This window comes from Schistocerca gregaria, chromosome 9, assembly GCF_023897955.1.
Source record: "Schistocerca gregaria isolate iqSchGreg1 chromosome 9, iqSchGreg1.2, whole genome shotgun sequence".
In the NCBI taxonomy this organism is placed as follows: Eukaryota; Metazoa; Arthropoda; class Insecta; order Orthoptera; family Acrididae; genus Schistocerca; species Schistocerca gregaria.
Window position 1 is genome coordinate 164,170,852 of NC_064928.1, and position 15,042 is coordinate 164,185,893.

The 15,042-nt window shown below is 37.8% G+C and overlaps 1 protein-coding gene across 1 annotated transcript in view; it reads right to left on the minus strand.

The window, feature by feature from the left end:
* LOC126291788 (uncharacterized) overlaps positions 1–4,185 on the minus strand; it is a 28,513-nt gene extending 24,328 nt beyond the window's left edge. The window contains exon 1 of the mRNA XM_049985484.1: positions 4,082–4,185. The gene's annotated coding sequence lies outside the window, so the exon portion shown is untranslated. The remainder of the gene's footprint in view (positions 1–4,081) is intronic.
* Between the last annotated feature and the right edge of the window lie 10,857 nt (positions 4,186–15,042).

Genomic DNA, 15,042 nt, shown 5'->3' on the forward strand with positions numbered 1-15,042 from the left:
AAATACTAATGCAGCTAACCACCACTCCTGCACTGTTGAGCTAAAAACTCTACGACTACCTGCTTAATAGTTTGTGTGTCCATTTTTGGAACAAAATACATCACTGCTTCTCTATATCAGGAATCCAACAGGTTGTTGGTAGGCTTGTGGAGGTATGTGGCATTAGATGTATTCGAACAGGTCAAGTAATTTTTGTAAATAACGGGCCGCTGATTGTTGCATGCAGTGATGGCGGCTGATAGTGACCCAAATGGGTTCTGTAGGATTTACATCAGATAAATTTGGTAACCGAGACATCAACGTGAGTTCATTGTAATGATCTTCAAATGACTGTAGCATGATTCTGGCTCTGAAACATAGACAATTATACTGCTGAAAGATGACATTTTCATCAGGGAAGACATCGAACATGAAGTGATGCAGGAAGTTCATAGCAGTCAGCCTGTCTTCAATTACTACAACAGGTCCCAAGCAAGTGGAGGAGAATTTCTCCCATAGCATAACACTGCTCCCATAAGCCTGTGTCTATGGTGCACTGCACATTGTAAGCCAACATTCATTTCAATGACGGCATATGTGTAGATGACAATCGGCCCACCGCAGCAAAAATGAGATATACTGAAAGAGTCAACACATTTCCAGTGATCAACAGCCAAATCTCAATGGTCCTGGGCCCATTGTAATCATAATTGATGATGTTGTTGGGTCAACATGTAAACACATAGGGGTGGTCTGCTGTGGAGCTCCATGTTCAACAATGTATGATGAACAGTGTACTCCAAGACACTTGTTCATGCACCATCATTGTGCTCTTTCAACAGAGATGCCACAGATCTCCATCTATCCATCTTTACAGAGCAGATAATTCTCAAAACCACTCATTCTGTCAATAAACGTGGACATCCAGTGATTTAGCACCTATTGGCAGTTCCATTGTTTTTCTACCTCTTTCTGTAGATGCTCACGACAGTGCCACATGAACATTCACCCAGGTTTGCTGTTTTTGAGATACTCATTCACAAGCTCTGCCTAATAATAATCTGTGCTTTGGTGTCCCCATCTGTAGCCCACATCTTTGCTAGGGTGATCCCTCATCTGTGGCTGCTCCACTTACATACTTCTGTTACGTCACATGCCCACAATGTCACTGTGTGGCATCCAACATCATGGTGTGCAGTGGTTATAGTATTTTGGCAGGTCAGTGTACTATAAACTGTGTTTTACTTATGCAGAGTAGGATAGAAAAGATGATCCAAAGACTGAGGACAAAATATTAATCAGAAGTCATGTTGTGGAAAAAAATATGGCAACCTACTCTACATCAAACTACTCCTACCACTAGAAACAAAAATGAAAACATTTAGGAACACTGTAAAGAAAATGCTACATTTTGTATTCTACTGATGAGTACTTTAAGGCAAACTTGCGCTGTCTATATGTCCTGATTCGCTCCCTCACAAAATTAAGTTTTTTATTTTTCATAGTTTGTCAGATACCAGAACATGTAGACATCAGAATAGGAAAATTAAAAATATCTGCATCCTGTGTAAAACATAATACATACCACTAAAATGTTGTTGAAATACATCTAAAGTTTTCATTGTAAACTTAAAATTGTATATCTCCCAGGATTTGTATTAGGCAGTCACTTCTGCAGAAAAGCCCAAAATTATGATGACAGCTGTACCTACATTAAAAGTGATGTAATATTTGTAGCCATTCAGTTCCAGAATATATTCCCAGATAAAGAGGTCCAGAAATATAAGAACTTGAAATTTGAAATGTGAATATAGCCATACTTTTGTTTGTACAGGACACCTAGTAGGGATACAAACACATTGCTACAAAATTTGAAATCTCTCCTTTACAAGTTAACAGAAAGAAACAGATGTCTGATCCTATGTGATGACTTTAATATTGATTTTTCTGTTTAACCTAAGCAATATACTGAATGACTGAACCTCCTCTTCATATTTAACGTGAAACCTACATTAGAAACAACAGCACATGTAAAAAACACATGAGTTCCAAAATACACCACATATTTACTATTGTGCTTATGAAATAGGTTTTGGGGAAACACTGTATGAATGATACCACCTGCCTGGTTAGTTGAGAGTGCTAATGCACTGCTTCCTGGACTCAGGTAGGCCTGCCGGCCCCAGATCGAATCCGCACAGTGAATTAACCATGATGGCCGGTCTGCCAGCTAGCCTGGATGTGGTTTTTAGGTGGTTTTTCACATCCTACTAGGTGAATACTGGGCTGGTCCCCATGTCCCACTTCAGTTACATGACTCGCAGACATTTGCAAGACGTTCACACTATTTCATGATTTACACTAGATGCAGGCAACCAGGGCACACTGATTCCATCCCAGGGGATACTACAGGGTGGCAGCAGGAAGGGCATCCGGCCACCCCTTTAAATTAACCATGCCAAATCCATTGTAACTTTACTGACCCTGTGACAATTGTGGCACAAAGGTGAAAAGCAAAATTAAGACTGTATGAATGATACCAAAAAAGCAAATCATTCTGTACATCCCAGTGAATCATCAGTAACTACTACTAGAAAATTCAGTGTTCAAAACATAAATTCACATTAATTTGGTAAAGTATTAAGCGTCTTCCAGTGCTATTTTGAGTTTTGATTTCCACTCAGTGAAAGGAAAATCATAAAAAATAATACAATAGGTAGTTCGATCACTCCATGCATACAGGTTTCAAAAAAGGAAAAAATATTTCTCAATCATGTACCCAAGCAAACTGAAATCATTCCAGAATTTGATGTTTATTTTAAAAGATACAAACAGACCTCTAAGAAAATTATCAGAAAGGGGAGCAGAGAGGGGGGGGGGGGGACATTGTCAGGAGAGAAACTGGCAACACACAAGAAAATCACTGCAACATTAATCTGCTTGAAAGTGGACACAAAATTACTGACTCATGCAGAATAGCTGAGGTATTTAATGCATGTTTCACAGATGAAGCATGTAATCTGACAGAGAAACACCAAAGAACAGTTTTTGAAAACAGAGACCAGCACAAAACTTATTTCAATGGAAGAACATTCTTTTTGTATCCAACAGATGAAGAGGAAATACTGAGAATTAAAATAAAAATTTTCTTTGGGCATTGACAATTTGTAACAGTGCTAACTAAGCCTATAACTCATCTCTGCAATTCCTCATTATTTAGAGGTGTTTTCTAGAAAAATTAAAAATGGAGAAGGTAGTATTTTACAAAAGGCGCATTACATTCAAGGAGAAAAATATTACTGTAGTAAGTACCCCACATGGAATCAGGAAACACAAGAGAACAGACATTGACAATTTTGATTTTGTAAATGAACCCTTGACTGCAGTAGACCAGAAGGAACATGTATGAGCAATTGCACCATGTTCTATAAACCCCACATAAGGCAGAGCAATCTTGGCAGGTTTTGGATTAACATAGACATTGAAGAATACTACAGTAATCTATATTAATAAACATTTAACAGTAGTCTGATAATCACATTTATTGCTTTAAATACTTGTTAGAAATGGAGTTACTTCAAAAATTGCCCATTATGCTATTCAGCTGCTGTTTTTAAGTCCTATTTTGTGGTAAACATTCATGTAGCTCTCCTGATTTCGGTCAACACTGTCAGACTGTATGCTGGAAAAGCTAAAAGTGTGTAATGTGAATGTTAGTATTAACTGCAATTTACAAGAAATGAATGACTAGGAGCATATGTGTGAAAATTGCTAGAGACTTCTAAAAAAGTTTGGTTATGAACTTTACACTATAATCTTATTGCACACTTTTGTTAAATAAATACTTTTATGCCTTATTTAAAGAGCCACTTAAAATTTAGCCATAGAATAATATTGAATGATTGTATGCTAGGAGTACTGTACTCAGGTCAACACAAAGAGAGAGATTTTTAAGTTCAAAGCAGGCAAAACTGAGCTCCTTTTGTTAACTTATACATTTGCTGGCGCCACTCCAGTATGCCTCCCTGCTTCACCATTGGTATGAATATTGATTTATCAGCAGAAAATTTGTGTACTACCAGATATTATAAAAATATCTTACCACTCCATGGATGTAGTTACAGAAGAAACAGATATTGTCCTGCAAGTACACAATCAGCAGTGCACATGTGCAGATAAGACTTTGACACTTTGGCCTGACCTGCACCTTTAGCCTCACTCACATTTCAAGTGTCACAAGCCATAATAGATCAATGCAGCAGCTGATGCATATGATATTTGTCAGCAGTGTGTCATAAATTCTCCATTTTTTTAAGCAAAAGAATACCTCATCAGGTATTACTTCTACAATAAGTCTAAATACTTGCACTGAGGAATGTAAATTCTGCCCAACTTAAATATTTTTATCAGATAGCTCTTCATTTTGTGAGTACATAGAGAGCTAATAGTGGTCTTTGTGAAGTTAAAGTACGGTGTTTGAAGTATTAGATAATAATAGCAGCTGAGTAATATATCACATGAAGCAATAGCTTTTTTTCAGAGTAGCAAAATGTGTAGTACTAAATTCCATAGAAAACCAACTGTTCACTATGGAGTGAATTGAAAATTGGATATGTCAAAGATTCTAAGTGCCAAAACTCACATTTGTCAGGAGATTAAGACAAACAATATATCTCTTTTTGTACATAAATAATTTGTATCGAGAAAATTGAGAAATTATTCTGATGGCACAGAAAAGAAATGAATATTTAATCACCTCGTTAAATTACCTTTGTCAAAGTTTACATTTGGACCAAGTTTTATACTACAATAAATTACATATACAGAAAACACACAGTAAATAATCAGTTTATTTAAGAAATATAAGGTTTTATCATCACTTAGACTAAACAAATGCCTGCATCTCGTGGGCCCACATCTCGTGGTGATGCGGTAGCGTTCTTGCTCCCCGCGCCCCGGTTCCCGGGTTCAATTCCTGGCGGGGTCAGGGATTTTCTCTGCCTTGTGATGGCTGGGTGTTGTGTGATGTCCTTAGGTTAGTTAGGTTTAAGTAGTTCTAAGTTCTAGGGGACTGATGACCATAGATGTTAAGTCCCATAGTGCTCAGAGCCATTTGAACTAAACAAATTATATGATGATTAGTGTCTATGAATTTTTCAACTGAGTAGTATTCATGGTATTTGAGCCAAGTTTTAATATTCTCTTATATTTATTTAGTGGTACTGTACAAGCTGAGTCTGGTAACTTACTGAAAAATTCTTAAGCAATTATAGTTATTATGGACTATGAACTATAGCAAGTCTTGGGAAGAAAACTCCGAGTAACTGTTTCTGGTATTGTGTACATGCACAACATATCCCCTGTTGATTTTTTTTTCAGATATTCTCTAGTAAATATTAAACAGTTACATATGTTCAGTCTATGCACTATTATGATGCTGAGAGATTTAAAGTAGTTTCTGCAGGTCCCTCTGGGTTTTAATCCTTCTACATGTCTGATTGCTTTCTTCTGTTATTGAAAAATATATTTAGTACCTAGTAGTCCAGTCAGTGAATGAAAATTAGGGGAAAATTTTGTAGTTACAAATTTTTGCACCATGCTAAGGGGGAGTGTCCTGAAAACATTAAATATTCTGAGTGGCGGGCTGTGAACATTGGAGTTAATGGTCATTTAAGGCTCACTTCTTTATGTTCCTATCAAATGGCTCAAAAACTATGGGTCCTAGTGAAAATGTTCCCTAGAAAAAAATTAAACTATACTAAATTTATACAAAATAGTCCTATTCATTTCTCCTTTAGGCCTAGTAGCTTCCATGTTGCAGGGGATGGAAGAAACACAGATAATTTTAAAAAATAGTCCTTTAAGGAGTTAAAATTTGTTTTCATTGTTAAATGAAATGCTTAAGAACATGTGTGTCACATCAAAGTGCACTGGAAGTGTATTAAGGAATAAATTGTGCTATGAGGGTGTAAAAAGGCAGACAGACACTCATGGGGACGGGGGGGGGGGGGGGGGGGGGGAGGGAGGTATGCGTGGTTGGGGGGGTGGGGGAGGGGGGCGGGGGTCCACAAAGTGTGATAAGATAATACCAACACTAAAAAAGCATAAGGTCAGATTCTACATAAATCACTGTACCCTGTTATACACTGTTGGAGGAAAATTGAGTTTTAGTCACTCAGTATGGCAGCTGTAGTGTTCTTCCAGGAAAGGCAACTTCCTACCAAGCGTGCTGCTTGCTCTTCAGTTTACAGACAGATTATACTTCACCAGCTTTTCCTATCCAGTTCTCTTATGTGAGTGGACAAAATAACTTGACTGGGCTTGTTTTTATATAATTGAGTTATTCTCAGTATATTAAGTGACCACTATTTCGCAACTGTTAAGACAGCTTTTATGTAAAATACATTTCCGTAAACAATGGCCAAGAAGTGCTAAGTCATAAGTGTGATGTCATCAGTGATGTGTGTAGCATTGATGGGATTGATACCCCATGAATGTGTAGAAAGTGAATCAACTCATTGCAGCCCACTATGAAATGCCAGCAGTTCCTTCATGGAACCAATTTATGCAGTCTATCAGTAACAGAGTTAATGATGAGAGAAGCACAGTAATTCTGATCATTCATTAATTCACTGCCAAGTGACTACAATGCAGTTACATAGCTTTACAATGTGCTGTCAATGAAAGACAACAGCAAGAGACCAGTCTTGGCAGCCAGAGACTGTAGTCATGTGTTTATGAGTTACATGTGTGTGTGTGTGTCTGTGTGTGTGTGTGTGTGTGTGTGTGTGTAGCTTCTTGTTTGATGGTCTTTTTGTTGTACCTATCTGCACTTCATCATCTCTGTTATATGGTGGGTAACAGTCTATTGTTAATTTTGTCATTATTCTATCCTGATTTTTCATTGTTTAAACAAACAGAATGTTACACATGCAATTGCTGAGAATTGCACTGGACACTCAATGGAGTATGACAAGACAACGATATTGGCCACAGCAACATCCTTTTGGGACTCCATCATAAAAGAATTAGTGGAAATTCACAGACAGACAATCTTATCAATTGTGACAATTGCTACCAGCTAGATAATGCATGGAACCCCCTCATCTCTAAGATCTGCTCCAGACTCCGATGGCCACAGCAATTGACAATGCCGAAGACAGCTGAGTTCAGCAGTTCCACCAGTGAGGGCGCTGCTGGTGGGCGGTGTGGTTCAGCTGTCCATATGATTTTGACGCATGCGCAGAACACTCGCTGCATGCTATATATTACAGAATGGAGGGCGTCTTTGTCAGTCTTCGATGGCCCACTAGAGGATGGCTGGCAGTTATCCAGTCAAAATATTGGGGATGGAAGCTAACGACGACCGGCTACAAGCCCGAAATCTTTTTGAATATTTAGTTTGCCAGGAAAATGTTAAATTTCACAGGGTTACTCTTATCAGCACAGAACCTACTTATGTAATTTAATGATACAGAATTATGATCTGAGGATGGAAATACTGTCACATCACATGATTTTTCTGTAATATTGAAACTGACAAAATATTGTCAAGACATACTTCATCTCTTGTGGGTCTATTATTGATAAAGTGCAGATTGTACTGTCTAACAAGATTTTTGAGCTCAGTTACACTATGTTTGGCTGCTGTTACATCAAAATCTGCATTCAAATCTTCACCTATTATAGTGTCATAATGTAACAATTTTGTCTTTCTAAATACATCTAACAGCATGTCCAGTTTTTCTAAAAATATACTAATGTTACCCTTAGGTGATCTGTATAAGGCTACTATCACTAACTTAAAATTGTCACTAACTATACCAGTGGCTTCAAAATTCAGTTTGTCACACAGCTAATCTTGATCCAACCTATTGATGGAGTAGCTGAGGGACTGGTTAGTATACAATGCCACACCACCCCTTTTATGCACTTTTCTATAGTAACCATTTTCTATTTTATAGTTATCAAAGTTGATAGCTCCAAGTTCACCTCTGTTGCCCAGCGTTCACTTACAAAAAAAAAATTTTTTACAATAAATTCTTTGTCTTTTACTCCTTGAACATTCAGACAGCAAATTTTAAGAACAGAATTGTTATTGTCTTTAGAATGAACAGTTTGGTTAGGAGCTACAATATCTTTTACACTACCTATTTCATGGGCTTCTTCATCTTGCTGTGTTCCACTAAAAAAAAATCATGTAAATGGAGAGGAGGCACTGTTTTCTGCTTACCCACAACAATTTATACTGCTTCTTCTGCTGTAGTTCTCTTCCTTCCTTCCTTTCAGCAGGGATGTAGTTATTGTTGCTGGTGTAACTTCTGCTGTGGTTTGTGGAAGTGCTTCTATAGCTGATACATTTTCTACTACTGCTTCTGATGATGCCAATGGTAACAATGATGGTTCCCAATCTGATGCTGATGTAGGCCTCATTTCTTCTAGAGATGTAGCTAGAGATGTTTCTTCCTCATGTGCTGTTGGTGAATTCTCAATTTGTTTTGTCATTGGCAAGTTATTTACTTGCAAGAGGAGATGTCTGTCTTGATACAGTTGTTACAAATCTAAATAGTTGGGGCTACAAAGTAAGTATGTTTGACACTATGCTTGAAAATCACAGTGCAGTAATCATGAAGTTATGGGCAAATCAGCAAGTATTCAACAAATTTGCAACTGGCATTCAAATTATGTCTTCAGAAGTAGGGTTATTAAAAAGAAAAAAATTGGACGATTTCAGAACTGCAGTGTCTTCTACAAATTAGCATCAAATGTATGAAGAACTGACACCAAGTGATACATTCACTTCCAATTTCCAGGCTCTTAATGCCAAATTTGATGAAAATTTTCCACTGAAACCCAAGAGATATCCACTTGCCAAATCAAAATACACACAGTAAACTTTCGAATGAAGGCGCTAGTATACCTCTAGATTACCTAAAATAAAATGCATTGTACAACTACTAAATCATAATTTGTGTCAAAGCCACTGAAGTAACTGATTTAAAGACAGATTATACTGCAGTTATTTATAAGCCAAAAGGATTTACAGAATGAAGAAGAGAAAGGAAGGACATAAAACACCAGATTTATTGAAGAAACTCACAATCCTTGCAAGGCAGCATGTTAATGAACATAGGATAAAGCTCACCTATTGCTTTAATTTTTGCAGTCCAGATGAATTTAATGAATATTTTATGAACACAGTGAAAGCACAGTAGGTGAATTTCCTGACTTCAGAACAGAGCCTGCAGTTGTCGTGAAATTTGAAAATAAATGGAGCATGACAATGTGGAAGAGATTGTACTCAAAGGCATAATAAAAATAGTAAAAGACTAGAAAGACTCAGGGAGCCCTGTACTATATTAAAAACTATAATCAGTAAAATTGCTCAGTCACTGTCAGCAGTAATAAATAAATGCTGCCACACAGGGTAATTTCCAGACTTCCTGAAAGTAGCATGCACAGTAGCAGTTTAAAAAGAAGGGAAATCCAAGTGAAGTGCCAAGATGCTGGCCTAAATCTATAATACTAGTGCTAGCTAAGGTGATGTAGTCCATAATGAAAGATTAGCCATTAAGTTATTTTGAAGGAAATAACTTTTATGATACGCAGCACAGCTTTCAGAAGGGCTGGTCAACTACAACAGCACTTGACTTAGTTACAAATATAAGTCATGGTGTTAAAGACAAGCAGTCTATAGCACTGGTACTCTGTAACCTTGGTAAGTCATTTCATGTATCCCACATAAGCCCATTCTCAGCAGTCTAAACTCATATGGTATTGAAGGAGCTGTTCTACAAACACTTGAATCCTACCTAAATAACAGAGGGCACATTGTGTCGGTGCAAAAAGCAGAATCAGGGATCCATAATTGGGATCCTATTGTTCTTAACTTTTGTTAATGACATAGGTTCCAATGGGCACACCTTGCAGTTTGCAGATGATACAACTTTGTTCTCAAAAGGGAACAATGTATTGCAAGCTGTTCAACAAGCAGAAGTCCTATCCCTTGAAGTCAAAGCCTGATTCATCATGAACAAGATGCAAATTAATGAAGAGAAAACACAGGGTATGATATGCAGTCTAAGTGATATTGGAGCACTGGGTGACACAGCAGCTGTTAAGTTTCTGGACTTTTTCATTGATACCAAGTTAACCTGGCAACAACAAACTAAACATGTATGTTCCGAACTCTTGGGAGTCCTGTAGCTCTTGAGGAAACTAAAAAGCGTTATACTACAGTAGTCCTTAACAGTATACTATACAATGTTCCAAAACCACACCTGCTATGGGCTGTTACTGTGGGATCATTCTGCAGGCTGCAAGAATGTGCTTTAATTGCACAAGAAAGCACTGAGGCTCTTTACCTGAAGCAAAGAAACTGACCACTGCAAACCAAATTTTTCCAGATTAGGAGATTTGACTGGTTTTAGCCAACATATTTTCACTTACCTTATTTGCACAAAGACAAATCGTGAGACATACAGAAGGAGAAATGAAGCTCATCCACACAACACTCACTATAAAGACAGGTATAGACAGGCCAAGATGTCAATAAACTAAGATGCAGAACAGCTTCCCAATGGTGGCTCTAAAGTTATTTTTTGCTTTAATTAAGGATATACACTCATTACCAGTTGAATAATTTGGAACTAAAATCTTATGCATACTAAAAAAGCGACCTTCATACAGTATACAGTACACATTTAAAAATGTGTATTTAATGAAAGAAACATAATATAACCTTCTGTTATACATCATTACAAAGAGTATTTAAAAAGGTTTTTTTTCACTCAAAAACAAGTTCAGAGATGTTCAATATGGCCCCCTCCAGACACTCAAGCAATATCAACCCGATACTCCAACTCGTTCCACACTCTCTGTAGCATATCAGGCGTAACAGTTTGGATAGTTGCTGTTATTTATCTGTTATTTCTCATTTCAAATCATCAATGGTGGCCAAAGCACCATATCCTTAACATACCCCCATAAGAAAAAATCACAGGGGGTAAGATCAGGGCTTCTTGGAGGCCAGTGATGAAGTGCTCTGTCACGGGTTTTTCCTTTGCACAAACACCCATTCTCTGTAAACTGTTTATACCAACATTTAATACACCACCTATCAGGAGGTTTAACACCATACTTCGTTCAAAATGCACGCTGAACAACTGTCATCGATTCACTTCTGCCATACTCAATAACACATAAAGCTTTCTGTTGAGCGGTCGCCATCTTAGCATCAACTGACGCCTAGTCAACAGCGCCTCAAGCGAACAAATGTACAACTAAATGAAACTTTATAGCTCCCTTAATTCACCGACAGATAGTGCTTAGCTCTGCCTTTTGTTGTTGCAGAGTTTTAAATTCCTAAAGTTGTGATATTCTTTTTGAATTACCCTGTATAAGAATATTTCTCTAGTGACAGGACATTGTCGATCTGAGCTGTAACTCAGTGCCAATGAAAACAGAAGCAACTCTGCTATTTTACTGCACTGTGTTCTAATATCAATTGCCTTATTGTTGTAATGTATGTTGTAATCTAGTTCTTAAATATATGTTTTATAGCAGCCACTTTAGTATTACAGTTTAACATGCCCGGTTAGCCGTGCAGTCTAACACACTGCTTTCTGGGCAGGAAGGCATGCTGGTTCCTGGCAATGGATTCGCCCAGCAGATTAGTGTTAAGGTCTGGTGTGCTGGCCAGGCTGTGGATGGTTTTTAAGGTGGTTTTCCATCTGACTCATCAAACGCAGGCTGGTTCCCCTTCTTCCACCTCAGTTACACTATATCAGCAATTGGTGCGCAAACACTGTGTCCATGTACACACACACCACCACCATTACTCAGCTATGCAATTATTTGGGATTACACTCATATCGTGTGAGACATTCTCAGGGGGGTCAACTAGGGCCTGAACAACACAATAACCCTGAATTCGGTGTGGGGTGGTGGTGGGGTGAGTGGACTGCTGCAGCCTATTGTGGGGTTGTGAACCACTGAGAGCTACAACGGGGACGAATACTCTCCGTTATTCTTAGGTCCTCAGTTCAGTACAATACACTCATAGTCTACCTGTAAATGTAAACACTGTTTGGCCTTTTACATTGGCATGACAACTACCAAGTTATCAGTTAGGATGAATGGGCATAGGCAGAGACTGTACACTAGCAACACACAATATCCTGTTGCAGAGCATGCACTATAATATGACAGCCATGTCCATGGTGCCATCTGCATTCTATCCCCAGACACCAGTTTCTCAGAACTCCACAGGTGGGAACTGGCACCACAACATGTCCTTGGTTCTCACCACCCACCCAGCCTTAATTTATGTCAGTATCCTTGGTCTCAGTATTTCTTCAAATTAACAATTCCTTTCTTCACTCCTTTTTAGTTTTTTACATCTGTCATTTTCTTACCTGTCTAGTTTTGTCAAAATGTCTGCTTGTGTCTGTGTATGTGCGGATGGATATGTGTGTGTGTGCGACTGTACACCTGTCCTTTTTTCCCCCTAAGGTAAGTCTTTCCGCTCCCGGGATTGGAATGACTCCTTACCCTCTCCCTTAAAACCCACATCCTTTTGTCTTTCCCTCTCCTTCCCTCTTTCCTGAAGAAGTAACCGTCAGTTGCGAAAGCTAGAAATTCCGTGTGTGTGTTTGTGTGTTTTATTTATTGTGCCTATCTACCGGTGCTTTCCCGCTTGGTAAGTTTTGGAATCTTTGTTTTTAATATATTTTTCCTATGTGGAAGTTTCTTTCATATATAGATAACTTTGTAAAGGGAATACATTCTGATGATCGTAGACCAGTTCCCTAGGATTACTGGTGTTTATGAAAACATGAGGTCTGAATCATTTGTTTTGGCCTTGAAATAATTACAAGGATAGTTGACCAAACATTTGGAGGACACTGCCTATCTTACATGTCTTCTCAAAACTGTTTTTCATTTCAGTTGCAAGTGCCCCTGTGCATGCACAAGTGTACCTGACTGATCTGCACAGATGTAACTGACTGATCTGCAAGGTAATTGCCATTTTAAAGGCAAATCCCTTTAGTGCTAGTTCAGGACATATATATTGCTTTCCTCAGGTTGAGTTTTCATGTCTCTCTGATAAGGTTTCCAATGTGTGACAATACTTTGATCAATGCACATACGTGTGTGTGTGTGTGTGTGTGTGTGTGTGTGTGTGTGTGTGTGTGTGTGTGTGTGTGTGTGTGTGTGCAGGTGTGTGAGAAAGACTTATTTTTTTTATTATGAAACTAAAGAAGTCATAATTACATGGTGACCTGAGTGCAAAAATATGTGAAATTGTCCGCATCCATCCTTATGTTCACAGTTTGTACCAGATAAAAACTGTATGTTGTCTTCAGTGCCAAAAATAAATAAATAAATAAAATAAAATAAAAAATAATAATAATAATAATAATAAAATTTAAAAAATATTAAAAAAATAAAATAAAAATAATAACAATAATAATGAAAATTTTCCTATCTTTTAGATCTATATTGTTGAGAAATTTGAAATATAAAATAAAGTTCTATGTAGTGCAATGAAGGTCTATGCAGTGTAAATACATTGCCTTTTGCATGTCTTGTGTGGTGTGTTCAAAGTTTCTGCTGTTTCCCCTTCTCGTGCTCAGACCATGTGGTATGGTGGTAGGGGAAGCATATTTTGGCAACATATTGATATAAGGGCAGCCATCAGTCTCGAAGGAGATCTCCCCATCATCCTCCCTGATACTGATTCCAGTTACAAGAGTGGTAAAATTTTGTGAACTGTTAGTCCTCATCCCTGAATTGGTGGGGAAGGGAGGCAGACTTTAATGCATTACAAACTGGTCCACATGCAGGGACAGCCTTTGTCCCTGTCCATGATATTGGTATGCTGACGTTTCACCAGGGCACCCATGTTCATGATGTTGAGTGCCCCTCACCTCACATCATCATCCAGTATTTGGAAAGAAAAATAGTTGTGTTGATGTGGCATCATGATCCTAGTGCCTAGCTGCACATGATACAGAAAGTGTTCCCACAATATATCCACCTGATTATGAGACTATAGTGGCTTGAAAATTAGTTAATGATACAGAAAGTAAATCATATCAAAGGACAAAAATGCAACTGGTTGTATAATATACCCACATAAACTACCAATATTGATTATTTTTTTGTAAATGCACACACACAAACACGCACACACACACACACACACACACACACACACACACACACACACACACACACACACACACACACACACACAAAATATGCTAAATGTAATATTTTATGGTGAATATCACATGTCCACTGTTTTAAATTGTACTCTACATCTTAAAATTTTCTCAGATGTGTGCAACCCATACCAAATAAAATTAACAGGGGATATTGAATATATGTACAAAGAATGAAATCACAAATAGTAATAAATTTGGTTGACCCACTGGAAAGCGCCATGGAAAAGTTGAAAAATTAAACTGGCAGATTCTCAAAGATAGGTGGAAGCCTACTTACAGAGTTTAGAGTGCTACTATTAAGTGATCCATCTAGTAAAATACTAAAACCCCCTTCACATCACTTCCAGAGGGACCCCAAGATAATTTTAGACTGATTACAGCATTCCCAGATGCACCTAAGCAATCACTCTTTCTGCACATCATGAGTGAATGGAACGCTGAGAAGCCCTAATACAAAGTTCAATGTGATGTACTATCTGCCAGTCACCACCCAACAGTGAATTTCAGAGTATGGATGTAAATGCAGATGTAGCACTTTCCCACTGAAGAGTGTCTTCACACAAACTCTCAAAAACTAATGTTTCAGGTTTCTGTGACTAGTCGTAACCATGGATCTACATTTTACTTAATATCTATAAATCATTTCAAATTAATTGAGAGATATTTCTTTTATTATTTTCACTGGCTTTTTGCAATATTTCTGTCTCCATCTATTTACACTGCTAAGCTGGAATGCTGAACAACTATGTGTGCAACATTAGAGATCAAACACAATAGCTCTCAAATTGGCAACAATAGCTCTTCCGACTGCAGCAACATTTTACTTGTTTTT